Here is a 17,906-nt window from a genome sequence, read left to right on the forward strand (position 1 = left end):
AGGTTACAAATCATACACACAACCATGTTTTGAATGCTTTGCAAGTGTGTAGAAAGGTAGTTGGCCATTCTTATATGTATAGGATTACCATAATCAAGTTGACAAATAATAAGTGTCTGCATTATGATTTTAAGCCAATGGCTCGCAATCCAGTTAAATATTCTGCCTAGTAGTCGCATGATGGCAAATCAGTCCCTGCAGACAGCACTGACTTGGTCTTTCATGGAAAGGAAATTATCCAATAGAAAGCCAAAGTTCCTAGCTTCTTTTTTTGGCTTAGAGGCAGGGCCCAAAGAGAATGACTACTAACAGTCATTTCAACAGAATTGGGCTTTCCAAATAATAAGATCTCCGTTCTCTCATCTTTACGTAGTGAGACTGAATCCAGTCAGCTGCTGGTGTAAAACATCCTATGAGATTCGCTCTTGTTGATTCACACTTTTCATTGATGGAGACAATTAACTGGGTATCATCTGTAAAAGATTTAATATCAAAACCCAATCTATAACAATTCTATCCAAAGTAGTGATGTAGACATTGAAGAGCATAGGGATCACGGACAGTCCCTGGGGGATTCCAGAGTTGATCACCACTGGCTTAGACCCAAAGGGAGGAAGATGAACAGACTGGGACCAGCTGATCAAGAAAGAGCTGAACCACTTCAGAGTAGTTCAAAGTGGCCCAATTTCATACCATCTTTGCAGCAGTGAACAGTGGGAAACCTTACCAAAAGCCGTAGACAGGTCTCATCCACCAGGAGCCTGACAATGTCATTCTCCATGTATTGTGTAAGCTGGATGATAATCAGTTTCTCCAGAACTTTCACAGGATTGCTTGAAGTACTCTATTTGGTGGTCCCAAATAGAAGCAAACACTTAGAGGTGAGGTTAGTGAAACTCCATGTTAGCAAATTATACTACCAGGCTTGCTACAATGAAAACGACAATTGTGAATTTTTCATGGTCAGGACATGTGAAACATAAAAGAAACATGCCCTTCTTTTTTAAATTTTGCACCTTGCCCTTTGGGCTACTTAGGCTCTCCATATGGGTGACATATAAATGTTGAAAATGAAGGTTTTGACTTGGCAAACAGGTCTATTTTGCCATGTCAGGTTGGCAGCTTACCAGCTGCCTAACCAAGCACATTGGCAGACCTAGAGCCACGTTTAACTTTGCCAATGCAGTAGTCAAACAATTAAGTACTACAGTCCATTAGTGCCCATTTAAACTTATTAGCCCTAGGTACTCTTTGTATTATATATTAGGGACTAATAGGTAAGTTACATATGACTATAACACATTAGCCAATTACATATTCACTTTGAGGGGGTTAGAGCACATGGCCCGTATTTATACTTTTTTAGCGCCACATTTGCACCGCTTTTTGATGCAAAAGCGCTGCAAACTTACAAAAAACAATTGAATTTTGCAAGTTCGCTCCGCTTTTGTGTCAAAAAATGATGCAAACGCTGCACTAAAAAAGTATAAATATGGGCCTCAGAGTCAAAAAACCTGCAGCATCAATCTGAGAATTTGAGGGGTGATCCTGCAAAAAGAGTTGTTTTCCTACAATCATAAACAGAAATTACATTGGAAAACATAGGAATGGGCTGATCAAATAAGACAGAGATATTCAAACCTGTGAGTAGGAACGCGTTACTTAGCCAAAAGGATCTGATGGGGTCATCTGGAGGGCCCAGTTTTATAATTCATTTTTTTACATTTTGGTTACTATATAGCCATATTGAAATGCCTTTATGTTTTTGTTCTATGAAAAAAAATTAAGTTGAAACCACAAATTTTCCACATATGTTTATCGTAAAGAGGCCTTGATGCCTGTTATGTTTCACTGCATAACAGGCATCTGAAAACGCTAGCATTGTAGTACTGTCTTAGAAGCACAGATGCTTAAATAGGAAATCTCTTACTTTTTGTAACTCCCCATGTTGTAACTCTGCAATTTGCCCACATTTAAACTACCCTATGTAGTCTACAATACTTCAAAACGCTGTGGGTCTCATTCTGAGAGCCCTTGTAAAGTAGATTTAGGTGCGAATATTACTGTGCACCTGACTCGGGATTTCAGTTTGTGACCAAATATCCCACATAGATGAAATTTCCTCTGCACAAAACTGGCAAAATTTGTGTGGTGAAAAACCACAAAATTCCACAAATTTGGTATCCATCTTTCTGACATTTGGGACTTGGAATGTAATATCTCATTGGGAAAACCTGAACGAAGTGGCATATATATAAATTTCCAGTATTACTATCCCACTGGGAATTAGGGCCAATGCCATACTGAAGAATGTTTCACATTGTAAAATGTTCCTTCATTGACTTCCCTTAAGTATGAAATATTGTAAGATCCAATTTCATTCTAATTTGTAAATGAACATGAATTAGAATTTTACTTGTCACATGTCTATGTCCTGTACGTTTTTTATTATCAATTGTTTACTCCAGCGTTTTCAAAGTTGTCGAAAATGTTTGTGAAGTTTTACCATTTGAAGTGGACAATGATGGTCTTGTGAATACAAGCCAAAGAGAACTGGGTCACAACTCTGTTTGTTGTTGAAAATGCCCCCGATTTTGACTATTATTCTTTTTGAAAAATACTGATCTAAATGCTTTTATATATTGAAAAATTATGATAACCACCTAGGTAATTATTGCACACACACAGCCTAGTAGATCTAAAAACCAGAGTTACAATTACACACAGACTCACAGCAAGCTTTTGGGGAGGAATCATAGATATAGCCAATGGAGATAGTCCTTCAATTTGATCCTTCACCAGGGAGGAGAGCTCTACATCTTGGAGGCCAGCTTTGGAAGTGAAAATTAAATATGTCATTAATACAGGAATATTGCCATTATGAATCCAAAAAGAGTCTGCAAATGTCAAGCAATATTAACTCATCAGAAGTGGGCTCCAACAGAAAGGGAAACGCCCTGGTAAAACAATCACCAACAGAAATGGGGAACAAAAGAAACAGACAGGGGAAACAGGGTACACGAGAAAGAAAGAAAGAAAGAGAGAAGGGGCCCATGACCCTGGAAAGAGCGAGATAATAGTTTTTTAGGGCGGGTTTAATAATTGCCAAAAACGCCCGAAGAATTGAAAGGTCCCCTTCCACATAAGCAGTGCATGCGAAATACTCTACACAACTAAGGGAATAATCACAGGCTCTCTTCTCAACTAAACATCACACAAACTATTCTCCACACTAACAGAGAAAGCATTCCGGAGGACCTTACCTGCAACAGAACCCATTTCAAGAAAGACGTCAACGGTCCATCCACTAACAGACCCGAAGGCGCTGGGCTGCGTGCAGAGCCGGCTGAGGGCCTCAAGCTGCGCCTCGCTACAGCTTAACGCCAATGTTCCAATGTAGAGGACTGACTTGCTGGAAAAATAGTCATAGCCTGTTAGTCAAGATTGCTGCTTCTATATTTCTCATAAGATTTTGACATGAGATCATCTCACAAGACTGATCAGGCATGTTCCAGCTAGGGTCCCACCTGTGGAAGGAGCCTCCCTTGAATGCTGTAATAAAAGAAGATCACTTCTGCGTCTGGCTTTTGTTCTGCTGGAAACAGAAACTGCTACTATGGCAGTTAATTTACAGCTTTCCCATCTGGTAACATGTACATATGGTTGTGCATCCTATGCAGTCGTCAGCCATGTCCCCTTCTGTTGTACTTGTGTGCAACCTAACCAAATTCCTTTCATAAAAAGGAGGGAATAAGTGTTGATTTTTGGGTTATGGCTGAGAGATGATGTGAGGGTTATGATATTAGGAGCAGGAGCAATGGATTAACAATATAGGTACAATTTTCCTGGATATATGAATGAGAGAGAGAGAGAGAGAGTATAAGTGTTTATATATTGTAAACTAGTTAACATTCAATGCACATTCATTGTGTGATAAAATTGTGGCTTTCTATATTCCTGTTATCATTATTTTTAATATAACATACAAAGCACGTAAACTCGACATTTGTGGTCTCAATATTTTATTTATGTTATATGTGTCAGAGATATTTAGTCATATCGTTGTCGATAATTTGTCCAGCCTTATGGATAGCATGCAGAAACTGTGGAAAAAGAAATATGAATGTATCAATCACATTTTAGAAGTAGTATCTTTTGCCAACTCTAAAATGGGATTGGAACCACATACCAATTCACTATTCACTCTTTAGAAGGGGCGTGTTTAGGTATCCTTCCAAATAGCGAATCAGTATGAAATGTATTAATGTTTTGTGACCTAAAAGTTACTGACTATCGAATTGAGGTGCCAACCCATTAACAGATTGAAATGGGGTCCCCTGGCGAATGTAAAAAAACAAAAACAAAAACAAAAAAATTCTGTGTAGTAGGCACTGTCACCTCTCAAACAACCATTTAAAAAAATAGAACACTTTTTTAAGTGCAGCCCATTTATTTTAAGCGAAACAGGCTGCATTAAAAAAAAAAAGTTTATTTTATTTAAAGGTGATCACAGACATGATGTTCAGCTAATCCTCGTAGGCCACCAACTCTTTGACGGGCACCAATCTGAGCGAGCTCCAATTTGTGATCTACTTCTTTACAATTCATGATGTAGGCCGGATTTCAACCCACTCGAAATCAGAATTCTTAGAAACTGACCTGACAGTCGTAAAATTCTTACATGGTTGCAAAAATACTGGTTGCATATTGCAACCAGTTTTGTACAAACATTTTTTCGTACATCAGACCCTCGGTTTTAATGGTGGTTCTTCTAGATAATAAAGGTGACAAGGTCTTCATGAGTGTCTAGTGCAAGTAGATGACTTTGAAGTGAACCTTTTGGTTGAACCCGAGTCAAAAATCATTATCATAGCCATGTCTATGTACAATGTAATGCCACATAATAAAGAAATAAGCAAAAGTAAAATAAACCCAAGAGCATCTGAAGGTCATACGATTGTACTTGAAGGAGTGTTTAATGCCAAGATGTGAAATAGAGTGAGGCATTCCAAAATATGTCCATTAGTCAAGGAAATCTACATTTTAAGATGGTACGAGCAGAGGAAGCTGAGGAAGCAGGAACTTATAACTTTTTACTGTCTTCTATTGCTTCTTTTGTATTTTTTATCTCTCATATTCTTTCTCCCTGTCACTATCATTAGTTTTCTCACTATTTTTCTTTCAAAGTTATGTTTGAATCATTTTTACTGTTTAATATCTTCTTAATTATTGCTATGCATTCCACTAATATTTTGGTTTTAGAAAAATAAATACACTACAGCCTTTAAAAAGCCTTAAACCTGTGTTCCATCATATACAGCGAAACGTGTAGGCTGATAATTTTAACAATAAATAACCAAAATAATTTAGATCTAAGGAATTGTTATGCTATTCTGAGTATAGCTCTCTAATAGTATGTTAGAATGTTTGTTGAATACATTAATAATGTTACCAGGAGCATCCAATAATAACTGTTTTGCTATCTGAACATGAACCCTAATACTTTTTAATTAATAATGCAGTAAGCAGTAAGGTTTTGGATTAAACATCTGCCATAGGAGCAACTAATGAAAGGTAATTGGGCTTTCAACGACGATGTATCGATATAAAGTTCAAAAGCAGAGATAATGGTAGACTTGTTGAGTTGGCCTGACCTTGAAAAAGGAACAAGTGCAAGTTCATGAAAGCATAAGTTGAGTACATAGGTCATGTTGTTAAGTGAAAATGGTGTGCGACCAAAATCCTCCTTTATTTCTATGGTTGTCAAATCACTAGCCCTGACAACTAGTTAATAGGCCTGCAAGTCATGAGTTTCTAAGAATTATACAAGTTCTACTCATCAAGGGGCACTCAGAAGAGCTGCAGCCTATTTAAAGTCTCGTGAAAGAAGAGGTAGGTTGATGTTGAATTCAAAGTAGATTGTGAAGAAAACATTACACATGTCAAGGAAGAATTGCAAATGGTACCATCTGTACAATCATTTGACAACACTTTTGTCTCTGTTGTTACTCTTTATGCATGTCAAGTGAACTTGGTCAAAAGTGTTGAGTCAGATTGATGGTAGGAGATCCAAAAGTATAGCCTTTGCTTCTAGAAAACTAAAAGATGCAGAGATAAGATACTCTGTTATTGGAAGAGAGTAAATGTCATGATCCGACTGCAAAGTTGAATACTTTCATGTGGGAAAAGCCATCCATTATTTGAACTGATCATAAACCATTGGTAAACATTTTGATGACAGGTGGAACTGGTAAGTTCTCAGCATGTGTAGCAAAACAGGTGTGCACTTTACACAACTGAACATCTAGCTGCAATAAAAATGTAATTGCAGTTTATTTATTTTGGGTTTCAGGCGCGCGGCAGGGGGCAGGTTCCCGGACGGACTGAGGATCGAAAAAAATTCGCTTTTCTTGGTTGATGCTAGCGCAGACCTATGGAGCTCAATCTCTAATATGGGATGGGCGACTATACTGACCGACTGACTCAGACATACTCTGTCTTCTACACTGTAAGTGACTTGATGTGCACTTGATAAATTACTGACACATAGGAGAAGTAGTTTAATAATCAAAGGCTTTTTTGTGGGTCCTGAAGAAGCGTCACCGGATCACTTAGTGACCAAACATAGACGCGAAACATGTTGACCATATGGGATTAGGCGAACTACCTTCCTAGACTATAGAGTGTAACGGTACATTATTTCCAGTGACACTCTAATATATATTTTTTGCTTTTAATCTTGGCCTGAACCCAATTTCTATCACATTAAAATAGTGGCTCAGGTTCAGAGCCAATTTTAGAGTTTTGTCTCTTTTTCTATACTCTCCGTTTCTGATTCAGTTTCTTTCCCAGACCCTTGTTGTTAGCAATTTTATAACGGTTGAGTGCCACCCAGAATGTTGGGTGGCCCGCCAGGCATTGCAGCACCAGTCTGGCGAGGAGTGAGCCCGATGATGATACCTGTCACCCAAATGGGTGGTTGAGGGCCCTCCTGAGATTACTCAGTATAGCTTCGCCATTTCCAAACTGGATCATTTTCTTTATGTCTCTTCTTTGTGGAACAGTGCACCTGTTTTGATATTATATTTATTTTGCAAGCCTTGTCCGGAGGAGGAAAATTACAAAGATGTTTATGATTTGGACAATGTATAACAGGTATGTCTAGCAATGAGAAGGGATTGAGTGTGGTCAATAAAATGGAATAGATGCAGGTTATGAAAGATATTGCAGAGTATGAAGAAGCTAAAAGCCTGATTGTGAGGGTATGGCCAAAGAGAAACATCTGCAGCCTTATTGGAAGGTTAAGGAAATTATCAACTGAGAATTAAATGATTGCATATGAGGAGATTATTGGCATACCAGGCATTAGGGAACAACTAAAGTGGAACTATTGGTGGCCTGCAAAGGATCTGGATATTGAGACGTACGTGCAAGGTCATCATCGGTGTGAGTTAGCTGATAAGACACTTGAGGTGCGTTCCGGTTCTCTAACTTCTGTATGTCTGCCGGATGGCCCATGGCAAAGGATAGTCAGCGATCAGATAGGGCCTATGAAGAGCTTAACATGAAAAAAAGTGCTCTACAATTGTACTTTTGGATTATTATAATATGGAGTGGGGTAAAGTGTATAGCTCAACCTGCAGCTGAAATTGTTATTACATTTTTGAGATGAGTGTTTACGCTGGGAGAATTTCCAGAACAGACTGCAATTGAGAATCAAGTGTAATTGTTATCAGCAACTACGAAGCTTGATGAGAGTGCCCCATGCAAAGCGCAGAGATATTCTAGAGGCATTAGGAGCACTTTTGTGGCCTATTGCTTCACACCCCACAGTACTACCTCAGAGATGTTTTTTCAGTTACTGAGGGGAAGAACAGCAGCTACCAAACTGTGTCCCTCGTGGATGGAGTTGTGTAAGGCAAGGGATAGAAGTGGGCAAGGAAAAATTATGGTGTAGACGGCACTGTTAACATGAAGTAAGCACAATAAGAAGCCATATGACTGCCTTAAGGCAATCTGTACCAAGGCGGTGTGTGATGATTTGTCAAGGTGAAGTTACCTAATCTGAAAAAAGGTTGAAACAAATATTCCTCAGCTACATATGGTAATAAGGTCAGAGGTAGAGCAATCTGCTTAGAAAATGTACAGTGGTGGAATGAGGCAAGAGTGATCAGAGTTGACATACCAAGACTGACTGAAGGAATACAACCTGAAGCATAAAAAGAATGAGTGGCGCCAAGCTTACATCCAGTGCAGAATGTCTTAAGCAGTCTTAAAAGAATGCTGTAGATACTGAGAAGAACCCTGCAGTTGGGTCTGTGAATGTCAGGAACTATCATGGCTCAACCCGAGGTGAAGATGACAACGCAGTGTTGGGCGTGTGCCCAAGGTGTAATATTTTTCTTTCTATTATATTTAAAAATAGGCTGATGTGATAATTTTCTAAAAAGAAGGAGATTGTGGTCTACAGTATTTGATCATCTTTCTGTTTTCCTTCTCTATGGTTCCTTGACCTCAGTGTAGTGGGACCCCTAATATTTAGGATGCCGAGGTTAGCGAGATGATGGAGGAAGAGCTGAGGGAATTCAAAGGTCATTAAGTCATGGAGTTGTACTAAGTGGTGTAGGAAGCGGTCTCCTTATATGGCATACCAAAGTTAGGTATACCATGCAAAGAGTCCAGGGGTTACCTTACTAGTGGACAGAGGCTTACTCTAGCAATCCCAAGGTGCTCTTTTTAGGGGGTAGTGTGGTTGCGCAGCCTTTGGCTTATCAGAACCGAGTGTTAGACATCTGCAAATACACACACTGTCAATAATTGAAGCACATGACTCAATAAGGCAATCCACACCAATTTATAAAAATAACACTTATCTCTATATATATTTGTGCACCAGAATCCATACGACTGGTAAGTACGTTTTGCAAGAGAAAAACTTTAAGATTTTAAAAGTCGACAGTGCATTTTTCAAAGGCGGCAATGTTAATCTATGGATGAAAAACAAATACTGCATACAGGTATAGTACAGTGACTTACTGGACCAATATCCTGGACTTAAGATATGGGGCAAGGTCCAAGGCAGCACCAACAGGTCACCTCGGGTGCCCAATGTTATCCTCTGGGGAAAAACATGTACTACATTCGGGCACTTCACAGTGACTTACGGGTCTAATCTCCTGGACTTTAATTAGGTATGGGGCAAGGTCCAAGACAGCACAAACAGGTCACCTTGGGAGGCACTAGGGCAGCTGGCTGCAGAGATGCTTTTCAGCGTTTGGTGCCCAATGTTATCCTATAGTGGAAAAACATATACTGCATTAGGGCAATTCACATAGACTTACGGGACCAATTTCCTGGACTTAAGGTAAGTGTGAGGCAAGGTTCAAGGCCACACTAACAGGTCACACCCGGTGGCACTGGGGCGGCCGGGTGCAGAGGTGCAACACAGCATCGGCTGCCCAATGTTAGTCAATGGAAATCAATCTGGTTAAAAAGAGGCTGCAGGTTTGGACAGCAAGTGGGCTCAGCCCTCACAATGCTTGGCCCATGGGGACACCTTAGGTCCTCTTCTCCATGGGACAGGGGCGACGGGTACAGAGGTGTCTTGAGGCATCAGATTTTCATCACCGGGAGCACTTGCGGTCGAGGTGGACTGTGAACAGAGGCTGTAGGCAGCGTTGGTAAGTCCACAGTGGGAAAGTCCATGCTGGGATTTGTTTCTGGAGGGCTGGGGGACCACACTGGCACTGTTGGCCCACTTCAGCTTGGGCTAGGCGGCACAGGTGTACTTTCCGGTGTTGGGTTTTGGCAATCTGGAGTCCTCTCAGGTCTCTTGGGGTTCCTGCAGGATGCAGGGAAGCAGCTTTGCTGCTCTACAGGAGTTCCTGGCTCTTGGTTGAAGGCAGGCAGTCCTCCCAGGCTTTTGGAGGCACAACAGCTTGCAGGGCGAGGCAACTTTGGCACAATTTGGAGGGAACAGCAGATAGGTCAGGGCTAGTGCCAAGTCAGTTGCTTCTTCCTCAGGCTTTGCTTTTGCAGCTCTGGAGTGTCCATTTTCTGCTTCATAGGTCAGCAGCAATCAGATTTCCTGGTGCCAGGGGATCCCCTAAATATTGAATTTAGAGGTGTTAAGGGGAGTGTAGAGTAATAGCCAATAGGACATAACCCTGTCCGAGAGTTTCTAATTCTGCCAAAATCCAAGATGGCAGATTTCTAAATGTTCATGTCCACAGCACGCAGCTCACCTTAGGGGTAGGACTGACCTGAGGGGTGGACCCACTTCTCTGAATACTACATTTCCTGCCTGTCCAGGTGTCAAATGAGCCCTGGGGCAGCGGGGTCAGCATCTCCCTTCTGAGGAAAGCCAGATCTGCATACCAAGAGCGGTGGGCTTCTTTGAAGCCCCCTGCCTTGGAATGCAGATTTGCAGGTCATCTTGTTGGGAGGGGTGTGTTAACACCCCTGCCAAAGCAGGCTTTGCTCCTGTCCGCCGAAGCAAAGGCACTCATCCTTGGGGGTCAGAAACCTGTCTGTTCGTGGCAGGCTAATTAAAACTAGTCAGTCACCACACAGGTAGATGGTAAGTTTCAGGGGGCACCTCTAAGGTGCCTTCTGCATGCATGTATTAATACATTCATCACTGGCTTCAGTGAGGGTTCATTAATAGAAGATGTTTGATCCCAAGCATCCATATTTTCAGTGAAGCCATCATGTAGCTGGTGTGAGAAAGGGCCTCTTTTGACATGGTTAGCCCCCACTTTTTGCCTGGTATTTGATGTGGTTTTAAAGTTGTTAGTGCCCAGGCCCCCTGCAAACCAGATTCCCTAGACCAGATCTCTTTTCCAAAACTGGTGTGATGCATTGTAGGTGCCACTATAAGTCCCTAGTAAATGGTACTAAGGCACCCAGGGCATGAGGTACTAAGGGTAGGCCCCTGAGGGTAGCAGCACAGATGGTGCCACCCTTAGGGACAAGGCATCCAAGTGCACCCAGCACTGCCATTGCAGGCTGAGTGTCCTGGTGCAATCCTAAGATGCAAAACTGACACGGACCCCAGACTGTGTGCCCTGTCCACTACACACTGCATGCAATATAGGTGAGTCACCCCTCTGGCAGGCCTTCCAGCCCTAAGGCAGGGTGCACTATACTGCATGTGTGGGCATAGATGCATGAGCAATATTCCCCTACTGTGTCCCTGCCAAACCTGGGACATAGTAAGTGAACAGATCAGCCATTTTACATGCATGTGCTGGACACTGGTACCGGTATTGGATTTATTGCAAAATGTACCCAGGGGACACCTTAGAGGTGCCCTCTGCAAATGCTAACTACCCTGGCATGGTTGCTGGCTGGTCACGGCCAGCCTCCCACCACCAAACAAGATTCTGTTCTGGAACCTTGGGTGAGGGCCTGGGCTCTCTGGTTCTAGAGCAAAGCCCTTCCAGGGCAGAGGTGTTACGCCTCCTCCCACAGGAATGTTCACAGCCTTGTCTATGAGCTTCCAAGGGCTTACCACCCTTGAAACTCAACCCTCAGCCCTGCTGCTAGAAACAGATGGCCACCCCTGTTGAACAACCCCCACTTTTGGCAGGAGCAACAGCGGGAAGATGTACCAACAACAGGAGGAGTGGCCATCCCCAGCTTGTACCACCCCTATGGTGTTACATGTGAGGTGACCTCTCGATTTTATTTTCCTCCATCTTGCATTGTAGGAAAATAGCCTATCAGAGATAGGGAAGTGACCAAGCCCACAGGAAGTGGTCACATAGTGGGTGTAGCCACCCTAAGGTAGATGACCTATTAGTCACTACTAGCTACTTCCCTAAACCCCCACTAAATGCAGTATTTAGTGGGCACCACTAGACCTGCAGATCAGATTCCAAGGATGCAAAAAGACCAGCAACAAAGAAGACCCAAGGCTCAAGAACTGCATTCCTGCTGCACAAAGTAAAAGGAGCCAAACCCTACCTGTTGCACACAGGACTCAACCATTGCCGCTGAGGGGTTGCTCAGACATCGGATGGACTCTCAAAATCCCCAGAGTACCACCACTCTTTTGAAAATCACCAAATAGCTCCCTCCAGAGTGAAGGCATTACTCTTGAAACAAAGACCCAAAGACCAGTGAAGTCCAGTTCACTGACCGGCTGCGGACCAAGGAACCGGACGCCTCAGCCAGTCCAAATTTCACCTGATGGACCAGGAAGACAAACCCTGCAAGTGTGCCATGTTTGGTTGCATGGCGCCCTCCAGTGGCTGAACCATACAATAGCCATGGTACTGGTCACTCAGCGTGAGACACCATAAAGAAAAGTCCATACCGGACTCCAAAAGAACCAGGAGAAAGCCCCAGGTGAGTGACTTTAGAAACCACCAGAACAACCCACCAGAGTGGCCCTGCTGACCTGCAAGTGACCCTCAAAGTGACCTACCTCCTGCTTCCAAGGGCAACTTTGCACACAGCTCTTGGGTCATCTATGTGCTCTTCACCCGGCCTCCCTGGGCCCTGCACTGGAGAACCAGCTGTGCTCTAAGGGGCTCCCACCCCTTGCAACCTTTACATTCCCAGGCAACCCACCGAATTCACCTTGAAGTCTACTTGTGCATTGCTTTTTCATGTGGTCCCCCACAGTGGTCCTGCACCAGCTCCAAGGACATTTTAGCAGCTCTTTCTGCCAAAACCGGGAACCGCCTGGACTCCTCTTGCTGGCCCACAGGACTTCTTGATGACCTTGACCTAAGAACAAAAGGAGATGTTGGTAAACGCATTGCCTGATTTTATATGCTTTTTTAAAGTTTTCTCTTATTGATTCCAATGGTGCGTAATTATGTCCAAAGGACTATTTTTGCTAATCTTGGAAAAATCATAACTTAAAAAGTACTTACCCAATTTTGATGATGTTGATCTTAAAATTTTTAGAAAAATCTGACGTATTTCTGTAAATTGGTCTCAAGTTATTCCTTTGAGTGTGCGTCTTGTTCTGTTGATACTGTGAGTACAACAAATGCTTTGCACTTCGATAAGATTGGCCCAACTGCCCTACCAAGCTACCATAAAAATTAGAGCATTAGAGACCTCTGTAAACCGTGTGGTTGCCCGGACTCTCTGCACAGTGTGCCTGGGTTTGCACCCTACATAGTGAGCCATCCTCTTACAGCTGGAAAACTCGTACTGACCAGTGTCCAGCCCATGTACTTAGAATGGCTTCTCTGTTCACTCACTCTGTCTGAGAATCAACAAAGATATAGCAGGGGCATATCTGTTCTTGCAGATATGACCTCAAATGTAATATTATGCACCCTGTCTTATGGGCTGTGAGGCCTGCTGTAGGGGCGACTTACATATATGGCATGCAGTGTTAGGGGACATGGCACACAGGCTGTGTGCCATGGCATGTTTTCACTTTTAGCTGCACCAAGACACGCAGCCTGCATTGGCAGTCTCCATGAGTCTCCATGAGCTAGATGAGGGGCCCCTGTGGGTGGCACAATACATGCTTCAGCCCTTGGGGACCTCTTTCGTACCCATGCCCTAGTTACCAGGGCTGGAATTTACTAGAGACTTACAAGGGTGCCAAAGGTATGGCCAATTGAGGAACAACTGCACAGTATAGGGAAAGAGATCTGGTACTTGGGACCTGGATGGGACCTGGTTAGCAGGAATCCAGTGGACTTTCAGTCAAAATTGCATCAAATACCAGGCAAAAAGTGGGACTGACCACGTCAAAAAGGGCACTTTCATACAACTGGTAATAAAATGGGTTACACTTCATCTGTATATGTGTATTCTTGTCCTGCTGACCTCGTTCTGGTTTCCACTCATTATATTGCCTTTCTGTTCCCGATCTGTTTCTCACACCTGGGAAGTACCTGGAGTGTCCTGCTTCTGGATGGTATACTGGCAAGTCCTTTGGCCGCTGGATTATTCGTCCCTCATTACAAGACACACACTTGGCATGACTACATGACATGAAACTAATACTGCCTTCTTATTTCAGTATATAAAAGGGCTATTGTATAAGAACACCCAGATATTTAATAACAAGCCAGTGTTCATGAAATCGGTTAGAGTTGGTCTCTGGCGTTCTCAGACATCAGAGTTGCTGTGGCTTACACACAGGCTAATTTCCATTGCAAAGAAAATTACATGTTAAGGTTTGGATATGGTAGGATCTATGGCTGGCTCTTCTAGCTCTGGTGTCTTTAGTTAAGATTTGCTCAGGTTCTCCTGTTACTTAGATAGAGCTTTACCCGCTGCTGCTGTAAAGAAGTTTTATGGTGGGTGAGGTGCTGGACTCCCCACTGGTCAGTTTCAGGCATGCAGGTGGTTAGTTGGGGCCCTAAGCAGTGTTAGATTGTGGCACCAAAGTAAAAGCAGCACCACTAGCACATCAGATAGCTAAAACGTGGCCCACATTCTGCAAATCAGGGCTGTTTTCCACATGTAAAAACAGGTTGTATAGGTCTTTTGAAAGGCAGGCATTTGTGGTTGTTGCAGGCAATTTTTGTCATATTAGGTGTGAAGTTAACAGTCCATAAAAAGCCTGACTGGTAATGTTGTCCCATTTTCCACCTTCTTCATGTAGCCTTGCTCTGTTGTCTCTTATTCTCTAATCTGTATACTGATCTGACACATGGTGGTGTGAACACTGATTTTTTTACTAATAATTATTCATGTACTTTGAATTATGAATCTGCATAGAATTTGACTTAATATAGAAAATAATGTGCGACTTGGAAAATGTGCCCACTTGAGTGGCCACCGTTAATCACGAAGTGTTCTTAATAAATGCATATTAATGTTAATTGATGTGCTTCACTAAGAAAATGTAGTAATATGTTATACTAATGAATTTGCATTATGTATTTGCTTTATTAATTATAGGCTTTACGTTAGCAAGGTTTTGGGCCTAGTTTGGGCCTAGTTTGCACAGCCTCATGTTAAGCTGCACTGTTCAGATAATGCAGTGAGAAATGTACTCATTTATGTACACAATTAATACGTGTATTGTTTTTTCACTGAGTTGACAAAACCTTAGCAGATGTCTTTAACTTTCTCATGAGAACTGCTTGCTAGAATGTCTTGTGCTAATAGAAGAAACATTGTATAGTTTAGTGTGTGAGACAGCGATGCTCCCAGGAGCTAACAATGGATGCACTAACTGGAGTACGGATGGATACAAAAAAATTTACCTGACGAACCTGATGGTGGGAACAGGAGAAGACGAACCAATCATCGGCATGTGAAAGACAGTTTAGTTATATCTTAGATTTAGAAATTAATCCTTATTGGACTAAATGTAAATGTACAATTCTTTGACCAATGGCAACGCGGGAAGTCCTCTAGACGATTTTAACTTAGCCCGACTGCACAGAGGAGAAGCGACCATTTTTCGATCATTCTAATTTGCATGCTCATTCCTATTTTGATCTTCCTCCTGAGAGGATTCTATCCTTAACTATGTTGCTTAAATTTCTGATGCTGAATGCTGATCCCTTAGACATTGCTTTCTAATGGTTCGGATAGCTTAGAGTCCCCATTTCTGAACCATCCCTTTTCATGGTCCGTTGCTGATGCTGACCGAACAGCTGTCCAACTGACAAAGATAATTGCAGAGTGCTGATCCATACTGAGGAGAGGTATAACAAAATACTATTGTTCTTGTTGTAAGTTCGTCTTTTGTTTCTAGGTACCAACTGCTATTTTGATAGAGCCCTAGCTAGATGTTTTCCAAATTTATGTTGACTAGATTGTTTTGCATGAAGACCAAACATGCTATTCTAGTTCAGAAGGTTAGTAAGGGAAACCCTGAAGTGTTATTAGGTTGCTATTAATAAATAATTGACGTTGCTCAGTTCCTGAACCTAGATGTATGCTATTTCTATTGTGCAGTTACTCTTGCACTGTAATTCTAGAATATTTAGTGATCAATGCGTTTATTAAATTGAGATTCTTTAGAAGGTTTGGTCAACCAGTGTGGTTCTTGTATGCCTATCAGTCTGTGTTGAGATTAATTTATGTGATATTAGCACCGTTAATATAGGGAAATAAACATTCTAACCTTTACAGAAAGGTGTGATTATTCATGGCCAAAGGGGTCATGGTGTGTGATATTACTGACTCCAAAGATTATTGATATTGTTGATTGATATTGTTGATTATTTGTACTATATTTAAGACTTATGGTGGGAACTACTCTAAGCGCAGTCAAAAGGTCCATCGAACCTCTATTGCATCCCCTTATAAATTAAAGATAAGAAACCAAATAAGGTCAGACATGCCAAAAGTGGTTTTCTACGTTAATTTTAGGTAAGCCTTTGTGTGCCTAGTATTAGTTGCTAGACTTTGAGATGAACAGCAAAACGTTTGTCAGATGACCTTACTTTGCCCAATGACTCAGGGCTCGATGATGAGTTCTGCTTCTGAGGAGAGCTGAGGCTGCCACCAAAGTATAGATGTGCTGCTTCTGCTATGACAAGTAAAAATAGTGTCTTGGAGGGCCTTTGTGAGCACTAAGTGATACGGCTTGATTGGTTGCAGTTACTCATACTGTGTACTGGCACCAGGGTTAGTGTATGGGTTAGTTTATGGATCTACTAAGCATGGTCTCTTGCAGTGCAAATGCTAGAAGTTTGATCATCCAGAGCCTTATGTGCTCCTAGCCTAGCTGAAACACTGCAGGGAGAGACACAGACGCAGAGGTGCAAATAGAAGAAGTGGCTCTGGTGTCAGGAGTTGTATTGGTGATTTGGAAAGTAATTTGGAAGCAACATCTGTGGTCTTCAACTTGGGTTTCAAGGCATCCAGAAAAGTATCTGACCTCATGAGGTCAGATACCAGCAAGTGTCACGATCCTTGGATCTCCCGTCAGATGTCAAGGTCAATCCCATCTTCTTTACGAGTAGGTTAACCCACTTCATGTATATAGCTCAGGACAGTGAAGAGAACCTATTGGAAAGGGAAAGAGGGGTATTGGAGTAAGAGAGGAGTAATACTCATTTCTACAGGATGGGTGTTTGAATGCCTGTACTGGACACTCAGAGGGAAGGGATGGCACAGCATAATAATAATAAGGTACTGGAACATAGCTTATCTTGTGAAATGATGAGCCGCACTGTAACTAGCCCCAACAGAAATCTGGAACACCACCTGAGAACCGATGTAGGGAAGAACTCCAGGGTACCAGAAAGCAATATGGTGCTAGACACACAAAAGGAAGTCCAAAGCAAAAGTTCAATACACTGGTTAAACAAGGAGGACACTGAAAATCTGGGAAAGGGAAACATTGGGAAACTGAGGGAACCAACAGAGGAAAAAATAAAGGTGAGGCATCAAAGTATGGGTGTGAACTTGTATGAAAAGCAAAGGAGCTGAAATAACTGATGCTGCAAGACAATAGTCTATGGGGCAAATGAACCTCTATAGGGCTGTGCCTCATCTGTCCTGGAAGTCGAACACCAGCCCTCTAGTGGCTAGGGGAGCGTGTCTTGGACCCTACACAAGACGTCTGTGTCCTCCATGACTGTAGTTTACATTGCCCCACCCTTCACATCCTCACCTCCTCCACAGATGATGTTTCCTAACCGTCTTGTCGTTTTTTTCCCCAGAGACCTGACAACAATCCCCAACTATGGACATGAGGAAAATGGATAAAGTGATCCACCTCATGGTCCAACTATTTCTAATCTGATGGGCCAGAGATGTCAGACGTGTCCACCTCTCAGAGAGGAATACAACCAATTAGAGGCCCTAAAGTAACTGATGAACTTCTGGTATCATCTGTGACCCAGAGGGTCCCCAGTGGGCCCGAGACCAGAAACTCAATGTGAGAATTTGTGGGTAACGTCTGTCCATTCAGAATCTGGTGTGGGACAAAAGAGAGAGAATTATGTACTCCTTAGTCCAGC

Source organism: Pleurodeles waltl, chromosome 3_1, assembly GCF_031143425.1.
Source record: "Pleurodeles waltl isolate 20211129_DDA chromosome 3_1, aPleWal1.hap1.20221129, whole genome shotgun sequence".
In the NCBI taxonomy this organism is placed as follows: Eukaryota; Metazoa; Chordata; class Amphibia; order Caudata; family Salamandridae; genus Pleurodeles; species Pleurodeles waltl.